The following is a 15,919-nucleotide window of genomic DNA, read 5'->3' on the forward strand; positions in this document are numbered from 1 at the left end:
TTTAGTTCTCATATAATTTCAAGGTCATGCCTGAGGAATAGAGACTGGCTGCAGTGGCATTTATTCTGCACTAATTCTGTGACAATTGTACTTTTCTGTATTTTTTGTCATGCATTGTATTAGTATCCTTGTAATGTATATTTAGAAATAAATGTCATATAAATGTCAAAAGTGCTGTTAAATTAGTGCTTCCTTTAGAAAAGAGCCTTCGATAAGAACCAGAGTAATGTTTGCTAAACCTAAATGTGTTATATTTATATATAGCAAATGAACAGTAGCTATGCTTTAGAATGTGCAGAACTATGTCTCTGTAGAGGATGTGACTTATTTTCACTTTATGATCAACTCCACATGTAATTTCACCAGTGTTGCCCAAACCTTGCCACCATCTCTTGCACTGCCATTATGGCTTTCTGGGGCTTTGCTTTTGAGGAGTGACATTCTTCCACCCAGCCAGAGGCCTCAGCCTACTAGGACGTTTAGCCCATCAAGAAAACAGTTCATGTTGCCCAGCTACTGGCCTCCACCTAATAGGAAGCTTTGCCAGTCTGCAGTGTTGCAGCTCGATGCCATTTTTCACAGTGTTGTGCAAGGGGTATTTGTTCTGCACCTCATAGGCTGTAACAGGAAATGTAGCAGTTCAGAACCAATGGAATTACCCTCATTAAATTGCTCAAATACTGTGAAGAAGTTCATATATTTGTGATGGTACAAAGGCTGTAGTACTGTGATAGTAACAGGTAGTACATTCCCAATAGTTACATTGTTATTGCACTGATATTAATGACACAGTTATTGGAGGCCCTGAATATTAAGTGGAGCAATATATTTTCATTATACTGATGGTGCCATCCTCTTTTCAGCTTCATCCTTTCAACAGGTTTGCGGCAATCATATAGGTTTTAGCAATCAATGCTAATGTTATCTCCGGTAGTTTTTTGCTAGCAATCTACATTTCTCACAATGATGCCAAACACTTCAGCATAAAGTTTTCCAAGATGCCTATGTGGGCACCTATGAGGAATAGAGAGTTAAACATAGGTAAGCATAAGTTTCCGCGGCACAGTATTTTAGCAGCATGGTTAGGTTTCAGGTGTGATACCAGGTGTGAAAAGTCAGAGGATTGAGAAATTTGGGCATTTGATACAGCTGACAGTTCCTAATTACAATGGATTACATGCCTCAGGTCTGTTTTAAAAATTAAGGTCTGAGACCTTGTCAGGTCAGGTCAGCTTTTGCAACACGTGGGGTGTCCAAATCTTTGCACAGGACACATTGATGTTGTAGTTTATGTTTCCTTTTTCAGTTCATGAATTACTACAAGTGACAAAATATTGTGTTGTGCTCAATTAGCTACAGATGTTGTGTTGACATCTTCTCGAAAAAAAACAAGGGCTAAGGGTGCCCAAATGCACACCACTGTATTTAACAGCAGGGTCATGAAGATCCCTGACTGTGGTCCAGAACTCCACTCTCTGCACATGTTCATATCATCTTTTTTAGCTTCTTTCACAGTTTTTGTTTATAAATGCTTTCTTTGTCTTGTATTTATTTTATTTCCTGATTTTATCGTCCCCTTTTCTTTTCCTTTGGGCAACAGTCTGCATACTTGCCTGGTCTATTTATTATGTTACATGTCATACATACTATTCCTCCTATGTGTAACATACTTGGTAAAATATTTTTTATTCATTTTTAATGACAATCAACTGTACAGAGAAGACTGAGACAATGACAAAAAACAATTATTAGCCAAGTCCTAATTTGGGCCCAATCATTTTTCCAGTGGATGCTTTAATTTAAATTAAGAGACCAATAGTAACTCTTTTCCATCTCACTGACAGTATTAAATAGTAGCCTAAAGAAGCGTAAAAACATATGACATATGTGAAAAACTTTATTAGAAGATGCCACACAGAAGAGCAAGATCGGTATCTTAAAAGAGTCAGTGTGCATGGGTGCAGGTTTTTATTATTTTAACAAAGCAAGGGCATGCATAATCAGTTTCAATTATGAACAGAGACCAGTTGTTCAACAAATAGTATCAGGTGTGTTTTTTCTTGTATGGAAAGAAAATCTGCAGCCACACCGGCCCATTGCAAAAAGATTGGACACCCCTGCCATGGACTACCCACTTTAGGCTTCTTAAAGAGCCATATCTGAAAAAGAGATTGGAAATTGAATCGGAAATGAAAACCTTTTACAGACTTAAACAACCTTAACATAATGTACATGTATATACAGCAGGGGTGCCCAATCCCATTTCTGAAGATCTACTGCCCTGCCCTGAGTTTAACACCACTTATAATGTACCACACGGGATCAAAGAAATGAAGGCCTTCAGAGGCACTTGAATATCAGATCAATATGTGTTGGATTGGAATTCTCCAGGGTGGTAGATCTCCACAACTAGGAATGGGCACCCCTGATGTGGAGGCTACTTTACCTTTGTGGAGTTATGAAATAACTGAATTTTGGGAGGAGGGATATGCCTAATGTAACGTCCTATAAATTCCATATCTACCTTCCACCACCCTGTCACCTCCCCTTTAACTCCTGTCATTATTATTATCATTCCTGGTTCCTCACATAAGATGGGAGACTTGGCTTCCTATTACAAAACAAAAGCCATCCAAACTCCACCCCAATATATAATAAGAGGGAGTTCTCCCTCCGCTCTCACAGTCTTCTCCCAAATCATCATAAGCTGAAGGCATGATCCAACCTAACAAACTAACAGTTGTTTGCTCTAAACCAAAACAGTTAAATAGCGGTCTTGCGTCCATTGACTCTGGGTAGGCTCCAGACCCATTGAGATCCTGAGCGTGAAGATGCAGATAAGAAGATGGTGTTTACACCTACATTTAAAAATGCCTGTACTGCTTTCCTCACCTCCTCCATCTGCAACCCAGAAGTAAATTGAAGAAGAGAACCTGGAATACTTGCTACATGTTCTTGCATGTTCTGCTGTAACACAACGGCAATAATTAAGCTATCGTAATTGGTCGTACATCTGAAGCTCAGCATGGTGTCGGAACAAAGGATCAAGAAGGAATCAGTGTGATTATGTGAGGGAACAAATTAACAGTGAGGGGAGTGAGGTAGGGAGTGAGTAAATGAATGAACGTAAAACAAGTGAGTGAGTTAGTAAACAAGTGGGTTGTGTCCAAGTAAAAAAACAAGTCCTCGAGTGAATGAGGTAGAGAGAGTGAGAGAGTTAGGTAGCGAATGAGTTACATGCATGTTCCTTGAGCTTCACATCTAAGAAGATCGCTTCATGGTGCCGTTCAGGCCGCTTATTTGTAACCAAGTAAAACTGAACTATCGAGGATGCTGTGATCCATCATCATAAGCTCTTCCACCGCCTGCTTGCAGGATCACACACCAGTCAGAGCAGGCTTCAGGGGAGCGGGACGAGAAAAGAGCATCGTTAAAGGAGTCTGAGCTTTTCTATACGAACAGACAGAGAAAAAGAGAAAAGGCTCTGGTTCTGAAATCTCTCTGTTCATGTCCTTTTGAATAGTGTCAGGCTGTGAATATTAAAAGTGCAGGGAAAGCCTGCATGGCCCTGCAGTGCAGGAGGATAATGTGCTCATTATGCTGCTGAGCCAGTGAAGCAGAAATGCCATCATCGCCTTTTCTCTCCTCACCCGTGTTTGATATATGAAGTGCTTCAGACGGCTGGAGTCGTGGGGGAACCGAGAGGAGTTCAAAAAGTCAAGAGACGCACAGACAGCTCGCCTGTGCTGCAAAATGGAGATGTTACATCATCCAAACGGTCAAACTACAGGCATTTCTATAAGTAATGAAAACCATTCCAACCCATGCAGTCTTATCTATATCTCATAAAGCTGCTGAGATACGCTCCTATCACCCAGCTTCCACTGAAATATTGGATTTATGGTATTTGGTTACAAGTAGATTGAGCTAGAAATGGTTACGATTGGGGTTAAGATGTAAGATTTAACAAAAGCTGACAAGGGGCCACACGATACATATAGTTTATTAATCATCAATGCAGTATTGCTTTTGCAGTGATATGCAAATTAACCATTAATTAAATCACTACATTTTCATTGTGTGTTATTAGCATCTTTGTCTGCCCCATGGTATCTCCACCCACAGGCCCAAATAAGGACTTCTGCCTCACTTTTGTTCATGTGTTTGGTTCATCGTATCGGTTCATGTTCATTTGTGTTCATGTGTTTGATTCAGTGTCTCGTTTCATGTTCATTTGGTTCATAAGTTACACCTGGGATTGGGGGGGTATTTAAGAAGCCTTGACACAGCCGAGAATTGTATCGATTGGGACCTTGGGGTTGCCCGAGAGGTTCCCGTACTGTTAGAGGTGTGTTGAGGCCAGCTTCTGCTCGGTGTTCTCATTCAGGAGCAGGTCACCCTGCTATCCACGTTTTCTGCGAGGCTTGCTCGCTCACGGTCCGGATTTTCTGGCTACCCACGTCCCAGCTAAGCAACCCTCGCTCACGGCAGCACGCTGCGGCCCCAGGTTTGGTCGGCCTAGCCGTTTTTGCTCAGTAGCTGGTCCCCCAGCTCTCCCCACTTAGTCATTATAGCGCTGTTCAAGCCAGCTCAACTCCTAGTCCCAGGTTCATTTTTGATTTGCACTCTTGTTTGCCACGTTTGTGTTGCATTTGTGTTCGTACCCCTTAGTTGCTGCATCATTTGCCTCATTTTGCCCTTTAATGTATCCTTGGTATTTGTTAATAAATCTGCTTGCTGTGAAACCATTTCTGGGAGTCTTCGTTCTATCTTGGTTTGGCCTAGCATGCCATGACAATCTTGAGGAACCTACAGACGATGTTTCAGACGGGTTTCCGAATCAAGGCATTTATATGCACTCCAACAACACTGTCAAATAAAGCTGCTTGAAATCCCCAAATCCTAAAATTTGTTCAATTACCGGCAAATGTGGTTGCCAGTAAATTTTCTAATAGATTTCTATGTTTACATTACATTACTGTAAAAAAAACCCTTGAAAATGTATAGTGTCACCTCATTTGTTTTAGTGTATTCTTTGATTCCTTAATCAACTAATATTAACTATCTGCCAGAAAAACTGAAAGTACATTCCTGTGGTAATGCAAGAGTGAGCACTGCAAAACTTAGCATATAGTCACGCTCATCAGCATAGATAAGTGGTAACTTGCTCTTACAGCCTTCAACACTGAGGCCAGGCAATCAACCAATGATATGAACTATAAATGCACATCCAAAAGATGTTGCACACTCAAACCCACTGTATATTATTGGCTCAGTTCCATGTATTTATTGAGAAATATAAGCTTGAATCCATCATTACTTGGATTAGTTGGGGCTTGTTATATAAATATCATGACATAGTTTCACTGTTAATGCTAGACTATTTAACACTGGGAAATGTACTTGTTTTGGCTGATATACATATTTATAGTGTTTCACTGTTACCAGAACTGAATTCAACCTTTTTTGGGGGGGTTTACAGTCTTTTACTGTCATGGTTTGACGGTTTTCACTGTAAAATATATGTACTTAGGTACAATTCTTGTAGTGTATTAATTATTATGAATTATTAACAATTCTCAATTGTCAGTGTATTAAGATCCTCCATATAATGTTGAGGTTAAAGCTATAATTAATTAATGGGGCATACATCCGAGTCAAAAACCATTTAGTAGCCTTTTTTTTAGTTAATTTAATGATACATAACTTGAGTCAAAATCATGGAGGCCAATCTTTATCTATCTGTATATGTGGCTTTATCTATCTGTATATATGGCTTAATAATTAAAGTGGTTTATTATAGAGAAAAGAATGGTTACAATATGTAGCAACACACTCACATTGTTCTTAATGTATTACAATCATACATACGTTTTCTAATATATGATCCTGAAATCATCTACACCTGACAATCAAGTTAAACATACAGGAATTTCATTTTGGCAATATGACTTATGAATGGTGAAGAGTGACAAAAATATATGTGGTATTTAAAACATAACATTTATAACATAATTTGTAATGCATTTATTAAAATATTTATTTTTATTTATTGGAGACCCCATTAGAGATCTGCCGCTGGCTTGCGCTCAGTGGGTGGTGTTTTTGGGCTACATAGAGCAGCTGGTCTTTTAGTTAGTGAGGAGGGATGGTTTAAAAAGTAATCTTGCTAGTTCAGACCATGCTTTCAGCTTATGGTGATTTGAGGGAAGACAGTAAAAAGGGAGAGAACTTTGATCTGCAGTTTGGATGGCTTCTGCTTTGTGATACTAAGCCAGTCCCCCATCTCTGATAAGTGGAGGCAGGAATGAGAGAAAACACAGTTAAAGGGAGATGGCAGGGTGGGGGAGGGTTGCGAAGACTGAACAAGGTGAAGATTGAATATATAGCTTGTTAGATTTGCGAGTACGGGATTCAGGCTTGTTCCTCCTCTCAAAATGTAGTTATTTCGTAACTCCACTTTCAGTAAATTAGTCAGAACATTTGTGAATGCAAGTCTTTCTTGTGAATGCATGTTAGAGTCAGTATGCATAGAAATATGTTTTTCATTTTAGAGCTCAGTGAGGCAGTGTTATGGTCAGGCTACTGGATTACTGGATACTGGTACTCATGTGGATCCATTTGCTAGTCAGCTCTGTCAGTATATTTACTGAGACCATGAGACACAGATCAGACAGAAGCCAGGAATGCAGACAGGAACAAACTATTAAATATAATAAAGTATTATTATGCAGCCTCATAAATAAATTGTAAGTCGTTTCCTGCTGACTTATCAACTTGAATCTAGACCATAATGATCAAGAATAGGGTGCCTCCATTTATACTTGCATCTGTATCATCTGTATCGGCAACATTAATAATAGGTAAAAGGTGAAAATGGTTATTTGAATGATGCCATAGAAGAACTATGTTTGGTTCCTTAAGGAATCATATTTGTAAAAGAGATACATTAGTGTGAAGATCATTTAAATCCTTTTAAACTGACACATCTCTATGGTGAGATTAATTTATGAACCCAAAAGTGGTTCTTCTACGGCATTGCTCAAATAACCACTTGTAGCACCTTTATTCTGTTTAGAATATATTATCAGTGAATTATGTATAATTACACTTTTTTCATTTACATTTAGGTTTGCCTTATTCTTTTAACATTTTTCTTTAACACATCACCTTCACTTGCTGCCTAATATACCTACTCCCTGACAGACGCCACTGTCGATGAAGATAATCAATGTCTTTCACTTCACCTGTCAGAGGTGCTAATGTTATGGCTGATCGGTGTACATCTTTGGGATGTAACTGAATACAAATACATCCTTCATGATTAACTGATCATACATTCCAAACAGATTTATATATAGAAGGCCAGAATTTATTTGATGAATCCAAAATGCTGAACTGTTTGTCTGTGTCTCTCTTCCAGACGCCCTGGCCTATATTCTGGAGGCCTACTACAGACTGACTAGTGAACCACGTGGATGATGAATGGAGGCAAGATGAAAGTCAACAACACATTTCTGTCTCAACACTAGATGGCGATATAACCCCAGAGAGAGTGCTGCTTTGTGTTGACTTAGACTTAAATTCCAAAATCATCACAAAAAAGCCCTTCGTGTTGCTTTCACACTGTTAAGACTCCTCAGTCTTAAATATTATCACAGGAGTAGGGAAATATCCATCTTAAGAGAGAGACGTCTATTATCATAGTAGTACATTGTCTATGACAGCCTACATCTGTTCCACAGAGGTATTGGAGAAATGGGTTGCTGCACTTTGTGGGTTTTCTTTCTAGCAATCTGAATACAAATAAATAAATAAATGTAGTTCCTAAACAACATAAACATATAAAATTACAGAGCTGATTAAATTACCTGTGCTTTTATTGCTGCAACCTTTTGTCTGTTCAAAGACCTAAAGAATGAGTCCTTTTTTGGTTTATGATGTATTATGGTTATTTGCCATCACATTTTTAGCTGTAGTAAATAATGTAGCTTGTTGACACAATTGAGGCACTATGTGTGTGTGTGTGTGTAGGTGTAGAGCACTCCATCATTAACAGTCTTAACACATAAAGCCCATCAACATTAAAGGGCACATTTGTAGGTTTCAATCCACCGAGGTAAACATGTCAGACACGTCTCTGTCCACAATGTTGGCACCGTGACCACGCTCTCAGGCTCTGCTCTGCTCTCTCCTCATCTCTCCATCTCTCCTCACCCCCTGCCATCTGTCCCTCTCTCCCCTGCACTCAGCTTATACTGCACACAGCCCCAGGGCAGAGGGGTCTGGAGGGTGGGGAGGGGGGTGTCCGCAGCACAGCAGCCCTGACATCTGCTGTCTTCCTGGGCTTCATGTGGGGGCCCCTCGGGGCCCGACAGAGCGGAGGCCCACACATCTATGCCACGCTGGCCCGGAACCACAGCCCTATTGTTTCCGTGCTGAATTAGCATGACTGGGGTGGCGTTCGCCTCCTTGGAGGGGGCGGAGCTTCGTGCCATTTGCTACGGTCATTAAGCTGTAAGGTCAATTTGACCTGAATTAATATTTAAATTTTATGGAATGTTATGGACACGCTATGACAGTTGGTGTACACACAGGCCTACATGTACGCAGTTGTGCGTGTTCAGGGTGGTACATTTGCATGCTGTGGTTCTCACTAGTGAGAGATCTTACAACTAATACTTTATTATTTATGAAAAATCTTAATAGGACTGGGCACATATTAACATGACAAGCCAAATATATATATATACACTTATATATAAAAATATTATGGTTGGCCACACTGGGGATTAGTTATGCTATAAGCATAATGCAATACTGTTATAACACTGCATGTTTTATTTATCATTTATATTATTATTACATTCTAAAAAGCTGGAATTGTTCTCCATATTGACTCATATTCTGGCTTATTTTTTGTCTCCAAAATTATTCATTAATATTGCCCTGATTCCGTATAGTAATTACTGCAAAAGAAATATTATTCAAATGCATCAAATCAGTGGTTTGTTTAGTTTTTAGGGTTTTTTTACATTTTCCAGTGATACAAAAAAAAAACTATAGCTATAGCACTGATGCTGACATTAAATTTAAGAGTTTACTAAGCTAGCAGGCTGGAATTGTAGCTTTAATTGACCTAGCATGTGGCATCTTTAGCTGAGTTTGCGCTAGCTACTTGGCCACTGTTGATTTGGCCACAGTAACAGCAGCTTCCACCAACTGAGGGAAAGCTAATTAGCCAGTTTTGCAAATCTCTAGGTGGTATTTAACTCTGATCGTTTGATTTAGTAATGTGTAAACTCTAGAGCAATAAACAATGTTGTTGGCTAATTTCATAAGCATAAATTGAGTGAAGGAACAACCATAATGAGGTTTAAACTTGATGACATAATGACATTGGTGGGGTGAAATACTGATTGATATTACTTGTTATAAATAAGTTATAATCATTTCTGGCGAGGTTATGGAATGGCATATGTTGCTGACTTTACAGGAAATATGATTTAGGTACAAAAGAGGTAACAAATGTTTCAAAAATCTGCTCCTCTTCTGATTAGTTTAGCAGATTAACCTGAGGGGTCACTAAGATTAAGAAGAAGCTACCCAGACTGTGGATATCATTCAAAAACATGACCCAACGTGCTGAGCTCAGCTTTCAGATAACTCAGCTTTCAGTAACACAGCATTTTGTGTAGTGTGTGACTTATAGTGTGTGTAGCTAATAAAATGTATGTATTAATTTGACTTAATTTAAATGTATTCATAACTATTCATGAATTATTTGACATGCATCAGCACAAGTGTGTCTTTCAGTTGACTTGCTTTTGTTAATGCAATATGTTTATGTGTATATTTCAATGCACCTCTACCAGGAATCATAATTACTGCTTTGGTGGTTTAGTCCATATTAAACATGTACTGAAAGGACATCGAATGAGAGTTCTTGACAGAATACACTGTTCTCTGACAAGCCATATTATGAATTATGGATATTAGAAGCGCTTTGATACCACCTCTCACAGTTCCTAGGGTGTTGTGATGATTTCTTCAAGTCTAAAAGTCTATAACACTAACGAGGGAAAGAATCAAACTCTTAAAAGCCTTGTTTTTCTTGTTTCTAGACACTATACTGGAAGTTAGGGCATGCCCCCCTCCCTGTACTCCCTTTCTCTCTCTCGCGCGCTCTCTTTCCTTGCTGAGTGTGAAGCGGAGTGCACAGCGGAGCGTCCTCTTTCATCTCAGGAGCGATCAATAATAGATGGCTCTCCCAGGCTCTGGGAGGATGCTGCTCTGGCTGTAGCTGCCGCTGCTGCACTGACAGCCCTGCTCAGCACCCAGCCCGAACAGAGCAGAGCCAGAGCCCGGCCCAGGCCCTCCAATTAAAGCCCAGCGCTTACAGAGCCTGGCAGCCTGCGTGCATCCACAGTTCGCCTCAAAGAGGCTCCTCCAACACCCCCCCTCCTTTTCCATCCCCCCACTTCCCCAACCCCTGGAGACCCTCTGACCTACTCCCCCAGACTGTATTGATCTTCAGGCAGATGTAAAAGACTATTGAGGTCATCATTCATTTTTTATCATTCCCAAGAAAATGTCAAAACGTGCGGCAAAAACGGCTCTGTGTCTCTGTGTCAGACATAATGGGCCGTGAGGCTGCTGGAGAGACACGCTGATGAGAAAGCCTCTGTTTCACCAACTGTAGCTAAACGCATGAGCGACATCGCTTGATATCCATGTCCATCCTAAAAGTCAGTGAGTTTTGAGCTGAGGCGAGCCATGACTATTAAAGCGAGGACTTCACTTCGGGCCATAAAGGTCAAACCTAGGGCGAAAAGTAAGCTCTTGTGAGATTTCTAATTGCATGTTAGCACTAATCTAACGCTAATGTATTTTTGACTGAAATACAGACATTTTAAACTAGTGAAAGATATTCCACAAGTTTTATCTGAAGCTCATAATAGACCTTCACATGTATTTGACTTTGTGGAAGCTTTTTCTTTCAGTAAAGACTTCTGACACAGACCTGCTGTTGCTGTTTTTCATTTCTAACAACTGCCTGTAACCTGATTAGACTACCACTCCTATGCACAGTTAATGGCTTATCCCAGACTTCCTAAAGGCCAAGAATGAGGCTTTCTCTAAACAATTGTCTATTAAAACAATGTCAGTCCACAGTTATGGTGGAGGCTATTCTAATATGTAAGGCATGCAGTCTACAGTGCGTGCAGAGGTTGCCAACTTTCTGGAGAGTCATTCACTACAGACCTCCAAACTTCATGTGGCCTTCAGATTAGCTTAGGGCAGTGTGTAGAGAGTTTCATGAAATGGGTTTCCATAGCCGAGCAGCCTCATCCAAGTCTTACATCACCAAACGCAAAGCAGAGCGTCAGATGCAGTAGTGTAAAGCAGGCCACCACTGGAATCTAGAGCAGTGGAGACGAGTTCTCTGGAGTGACGAATCATGCTTCTCTGTCGACGAGTGTTGGTGGTTGCCAGGAGAACAGTGCTTGTCTGACTGCATTGTGCCAAGTATAAAATTTGGTGGAGGGGGGATTATGGTGTGAGGTTGTTTTTCAGGAGTTGGGTTCAGTCCCTTAGTTCCAGCGAAAGGAACTCTTAATGCTTCAGCATACTAAGAGATTTTAGTAAATTACATGCTTCCAACTTTGGGGATGGCCCCTTTCTGTTTCAACATGACTGCGTACTAGTGCACAAAGCAAAGTCCATAAAGACATTGATGCGCCTTCTCGTTCCAACATCAGTGTCTGACTTCACAAATGCGCTTCTGAACGAATGGTCAAATACTCAAATAAACACACTCCTAAACCTTATGGAAAGCCTTCCCAGAAGTGTTGATGCTGTAATAGCTGGTGTCCTGACATCATATTAAACCATATGGATTAAGAACGGGATAAAACCTAAGTTTATATGCGTGCAAAGGCAGCTGAGCAAATATTTTTATTGTACACTGTAAGGCTGGAACATTCACCTAAATTAAAAAACTAAAACCAATTAAGTTAAGCTTTGTTGAACAAATTGAAAATTTGAGTTTTTTAAAAAAGTAGAACATGCTAGAACAACTCAAATATGTTAGGTTAGAATCATTCATGAAGTATTGATGCTTTAATTGCATCATTTGAGTTACCTTAACCCAGATCTCAACTGAAGGTGAATAAACATGCAATTGTTAAATAATGCTTTAGTCTTTCATTCCTTTAACAATTGACTATTAGTAATCTGCCATTGACTATATAATCTTGGTGATGCAAGAGTGGACAGTGCAGTACTCAGCCAGCATACAGTCACACTCAGCAGTACAGAAAATGACAACTTGCTCTAATATCCTACAACACTAAGGCCAGAAAGTTAGCTATTTTGAGAAAAATGAATTTACATCAGAGCGTATGTAGCCTGGGGGGAATGACCACACACTGATTGTGAGGGAAGGGGGGAAGACATGCCCAGTATGCAAACAGATGGTGCCAGAGGCCAATGTGAAAGGTGTGTTACTTATCAAGATTGCACAGCCCAAATTTAAGGCACATTCTGAAGATCACCATGTTTCACTTAATGCAGTTCAGTCTGGGTTAGTTAATATAACTCAACTGAATACATTTACCTTTTCTTAAAATTAAAAAGTTGTTACAAAGTTGATCTCCATTTTTTGGGGGGTTTGTTTGGGTTGGGTTTAATCTGCTTAAGCAATCCCAAAGTTCTATATTTATAAAGTGCTGTTATAATTATGGTGCACTAAAAGTCACTAATCAGTGGGTGAGCTTGATATGCTGTATCCATGTATATACTACAGAAATCAAACCAAAACTGGTGAAATGACAAGTGACATTACAATAGTTGGTAAGTTTAAAAACACCAAGCAAGAATTTTCTATGAAATTTTGGCCCGATGGTGATATAACCCCAGATGACTTTGGCTGACCATGCAGTGTATTTTCTTCTCTAAACATCTCTAAAGCTCCCTAAACCTGTAACACTGTCCTGTGCAAGTCCATTAAAGAGCATGACTAGACAAAACTTTTGAGTCCCTTTTTTGAGACCTCCCAAATGTTCTTCCTCATTAATTTCAGTTAAACCTTTGCTTTAAGTTCAACTTTTGTAAACTTCACCCAAAAGCACATCTGTTTTGTGTGCACTGGACTCTGAATAGACAGTCCTTCATATGGTAGGACCCAAATTGAGTAAGTGTTTTTATATGTTAGGGGTTAGCAAGTAAGCTAACTTGCAAGAAACCATACTTAAACAGCTTCCACATTTCAACATTATACTATTATCTACAGTTGACATGCTAAGTAATTTGTAACATTGATTACTGCTTTGGAATGGTTTCAAGTAATGAGTTTGTTGCACCTAGTTCCCAACATGATACAAACCCGTCCTTTTTTTAACTGAATTGAACTGAACTGTTGCCTCAGAAAGACTGTTAAGCTGGGTTTGATGTGTAGGACCCCAGCTGTTTTGGGTTAAAGCAGCAGTGCTCTGAGGTATAGACCCTGTCATTACTGCTTTGCTTTGTGTTGGCTTCTGACGGCTGGTTGATGCTGTATGGATCAGCATGTGCTGAAACATTCAGAGAGCCCCACTGTGCTGTGGTTCCTCTGACTAGAGCTTAATTGGAAGTACTTAGACCTAGAACCCCCCCTCCCAGTTATTCTGTCATACATATTTAATGTTCATAAGAACATCTCATTAGGGTTGTTCTTGCACTCTTCTGCGACTGGTCAGTGGTGGTCGTAACAGGCATGACCTTTCCCCTCGTTGCCCCAAGCCAGGCCCTTGGTGACTGGTTAAACTAGGCCCACGCGATTTAACAGTACTATCATGGCTGTGCCAGCAGATGTGACCAACAGTATTATTTTCCAAATTGAGACAATGATTGACAACTTTACTGCCTAACTCATGGGCAGACCCATATAAAATCATGGCTCTGTTCGATGGGATTTGCAAAGAGGTGCAATCCCTTAGGTCAATGAAAAAAAAACTCTCTCTAAAACCACCATTAACCTTTCCATCTCCTTGGAATTAATATGGGATATATTGATATACTTGTAATATAAACACCACCTTATACACCAATGACAGATGTTTCAATTCCATCAATATTTGAGATTGGCAAGTTTTATTGTACACTTTATTACACACCAGTTTGTACAGAAGTATCTGTAGTTACTAAATAATATGTCTTAGTGACATTACGTTGTTTTAACACCTAGTTTGTTTACTGATTGTACACTATGTGGTGAAAAGTATTGACACATTTGCTCATTCCTTTTTTTCTGAAATTAAGGGTATTAAAATGAGTTTATCCTGCTTTTGTTGCAGTAACTGTCTCTACTGTCCAGGGAAGTCTTTCTACAGGGATTCAGCAACAAGAGGTTGGTGAGGTCAACTCATCCCAAAAGTATTGGATGAAGCACCATCATTCCAGAGTACACAGTTCTACTGCTCCACAGGTCAATGCTGGGGGGCTTTATACCCCACTAGCACACACCTTCCATTGGGCATGGTGCCAATAGGTTCATGTTTATCTGCTCCAGTGAGTCCTATTCTATTGGTAGTACTTCTCCACAGGGGCTAGACAAGCTATGTGTGTGCCTGAAAACTAAAATGGGTGCAACTTAAAGTAGCTAAATGCATTCATTAGAAGGAGTGTCCACAAACATTTGCACATATAGTGTACAACATATATTTTATTTTAGTCGGTTTTACACTAGAAATTCTCCAATTAATACAATGCAAGTGTTGAAGGGCTACAAGCACTCAGTCACTCAGTTCTAAACTGTTGGCTTCTACTGCAATAACCAACTAACTACTACACTAAGAAAATTGGTTCACATGAGGTATTTTAGTAAGTGCTCAGCACTTACCTTAGCTTGTATTGTTCATGATTTTTCTGCAATTGCATTCATTACTATTGTAGAAAAAGCAGCTAAAATGTCTATATAAACATGTTTCCCCAATATCACATCAGTTCTTTGAGCCCACCATAACCCCTGATCTATTTTTTACAATCAATAATTTTGGAGTGTTTGTGAAAAAACAAAAAAGACCAATGTGGCAGTTTGCAGAGTCTGGAAAATATACATATGCAATCATACATTGCAAAGTAAAGCTTCTTTTAAACATATTTAAGCTCAGCATTTGACCATCAAAGGCAGGAAACCAATCAACGCCACCATGTGGTCATATAATGAAGTGCATATTTTAAAAGTGCCCAAGAGATTGTATCAAATATTTAGAAAATCTATTTTTATTATTACAGGCATATTTAAAAAGCTACCTATTGAGCAGTTTTAAAAAATGGCAAATATTCACATAGCCATAGTGCAAACACCAGTGGTCTGTCTGACAAGTCTGATGCAAAGGAGGTTAACACTTCCCCAGACTTTCCAGCCTTTTGTGGGAAAGACATGATAAACTAGTGCAATACTGACCCAAGTAGACGCCATCGCTGAAAGAAAAAGAAAAAAACCTGGAGTCTACATCAACGTTAGCCATTAACGTCCCACAAATCAGCTGGGTTAACGGGTGGAAATATCTTTCAAGGTCTCCCCTCTGGAGGAGTGGGGTCCGGCAGCACAGCTTAGCCATTCATGCACCCCGAATTTATGAGCACCTTCAGAACAGGCCATCTTTGTGTGGAGGCCTTCACTGTCCCGAACGCAGCTGCGTAAATTATACTTTTATTTGGCACCTTGCCTGCTCCTCTCCATACCCTCGGTTAAGGTTTTTTCTTACGTCAGTTTTGTAGAGGACTCTATTTTCTCTCTCACACACTAATGTATTCTCAGTGCTTTTTGGTGGATCATTGGTGAAATTGAAATATCATATGCTATATGTTTTATGCAGAGTTGGGGAGAGTACTTAAAAAAATAGCAATGGCTGAATACTGAAAATCCTGTCCT

The sequence above is a fragment of the Salminus brasiliensis genome, chromosome 3, assembly GCF_030463535.1.
Source record: "Salminus brasiliensis chromosome 3, fSalBra1.hap2, whole genome shotgun sequence".
NCBI classification, from domain to species: Eukaryota; Metazoa; Chordata; class Actinopteri; order Characiformes; family Bryconidae; genus Salminus; species Salminus brasiliensis.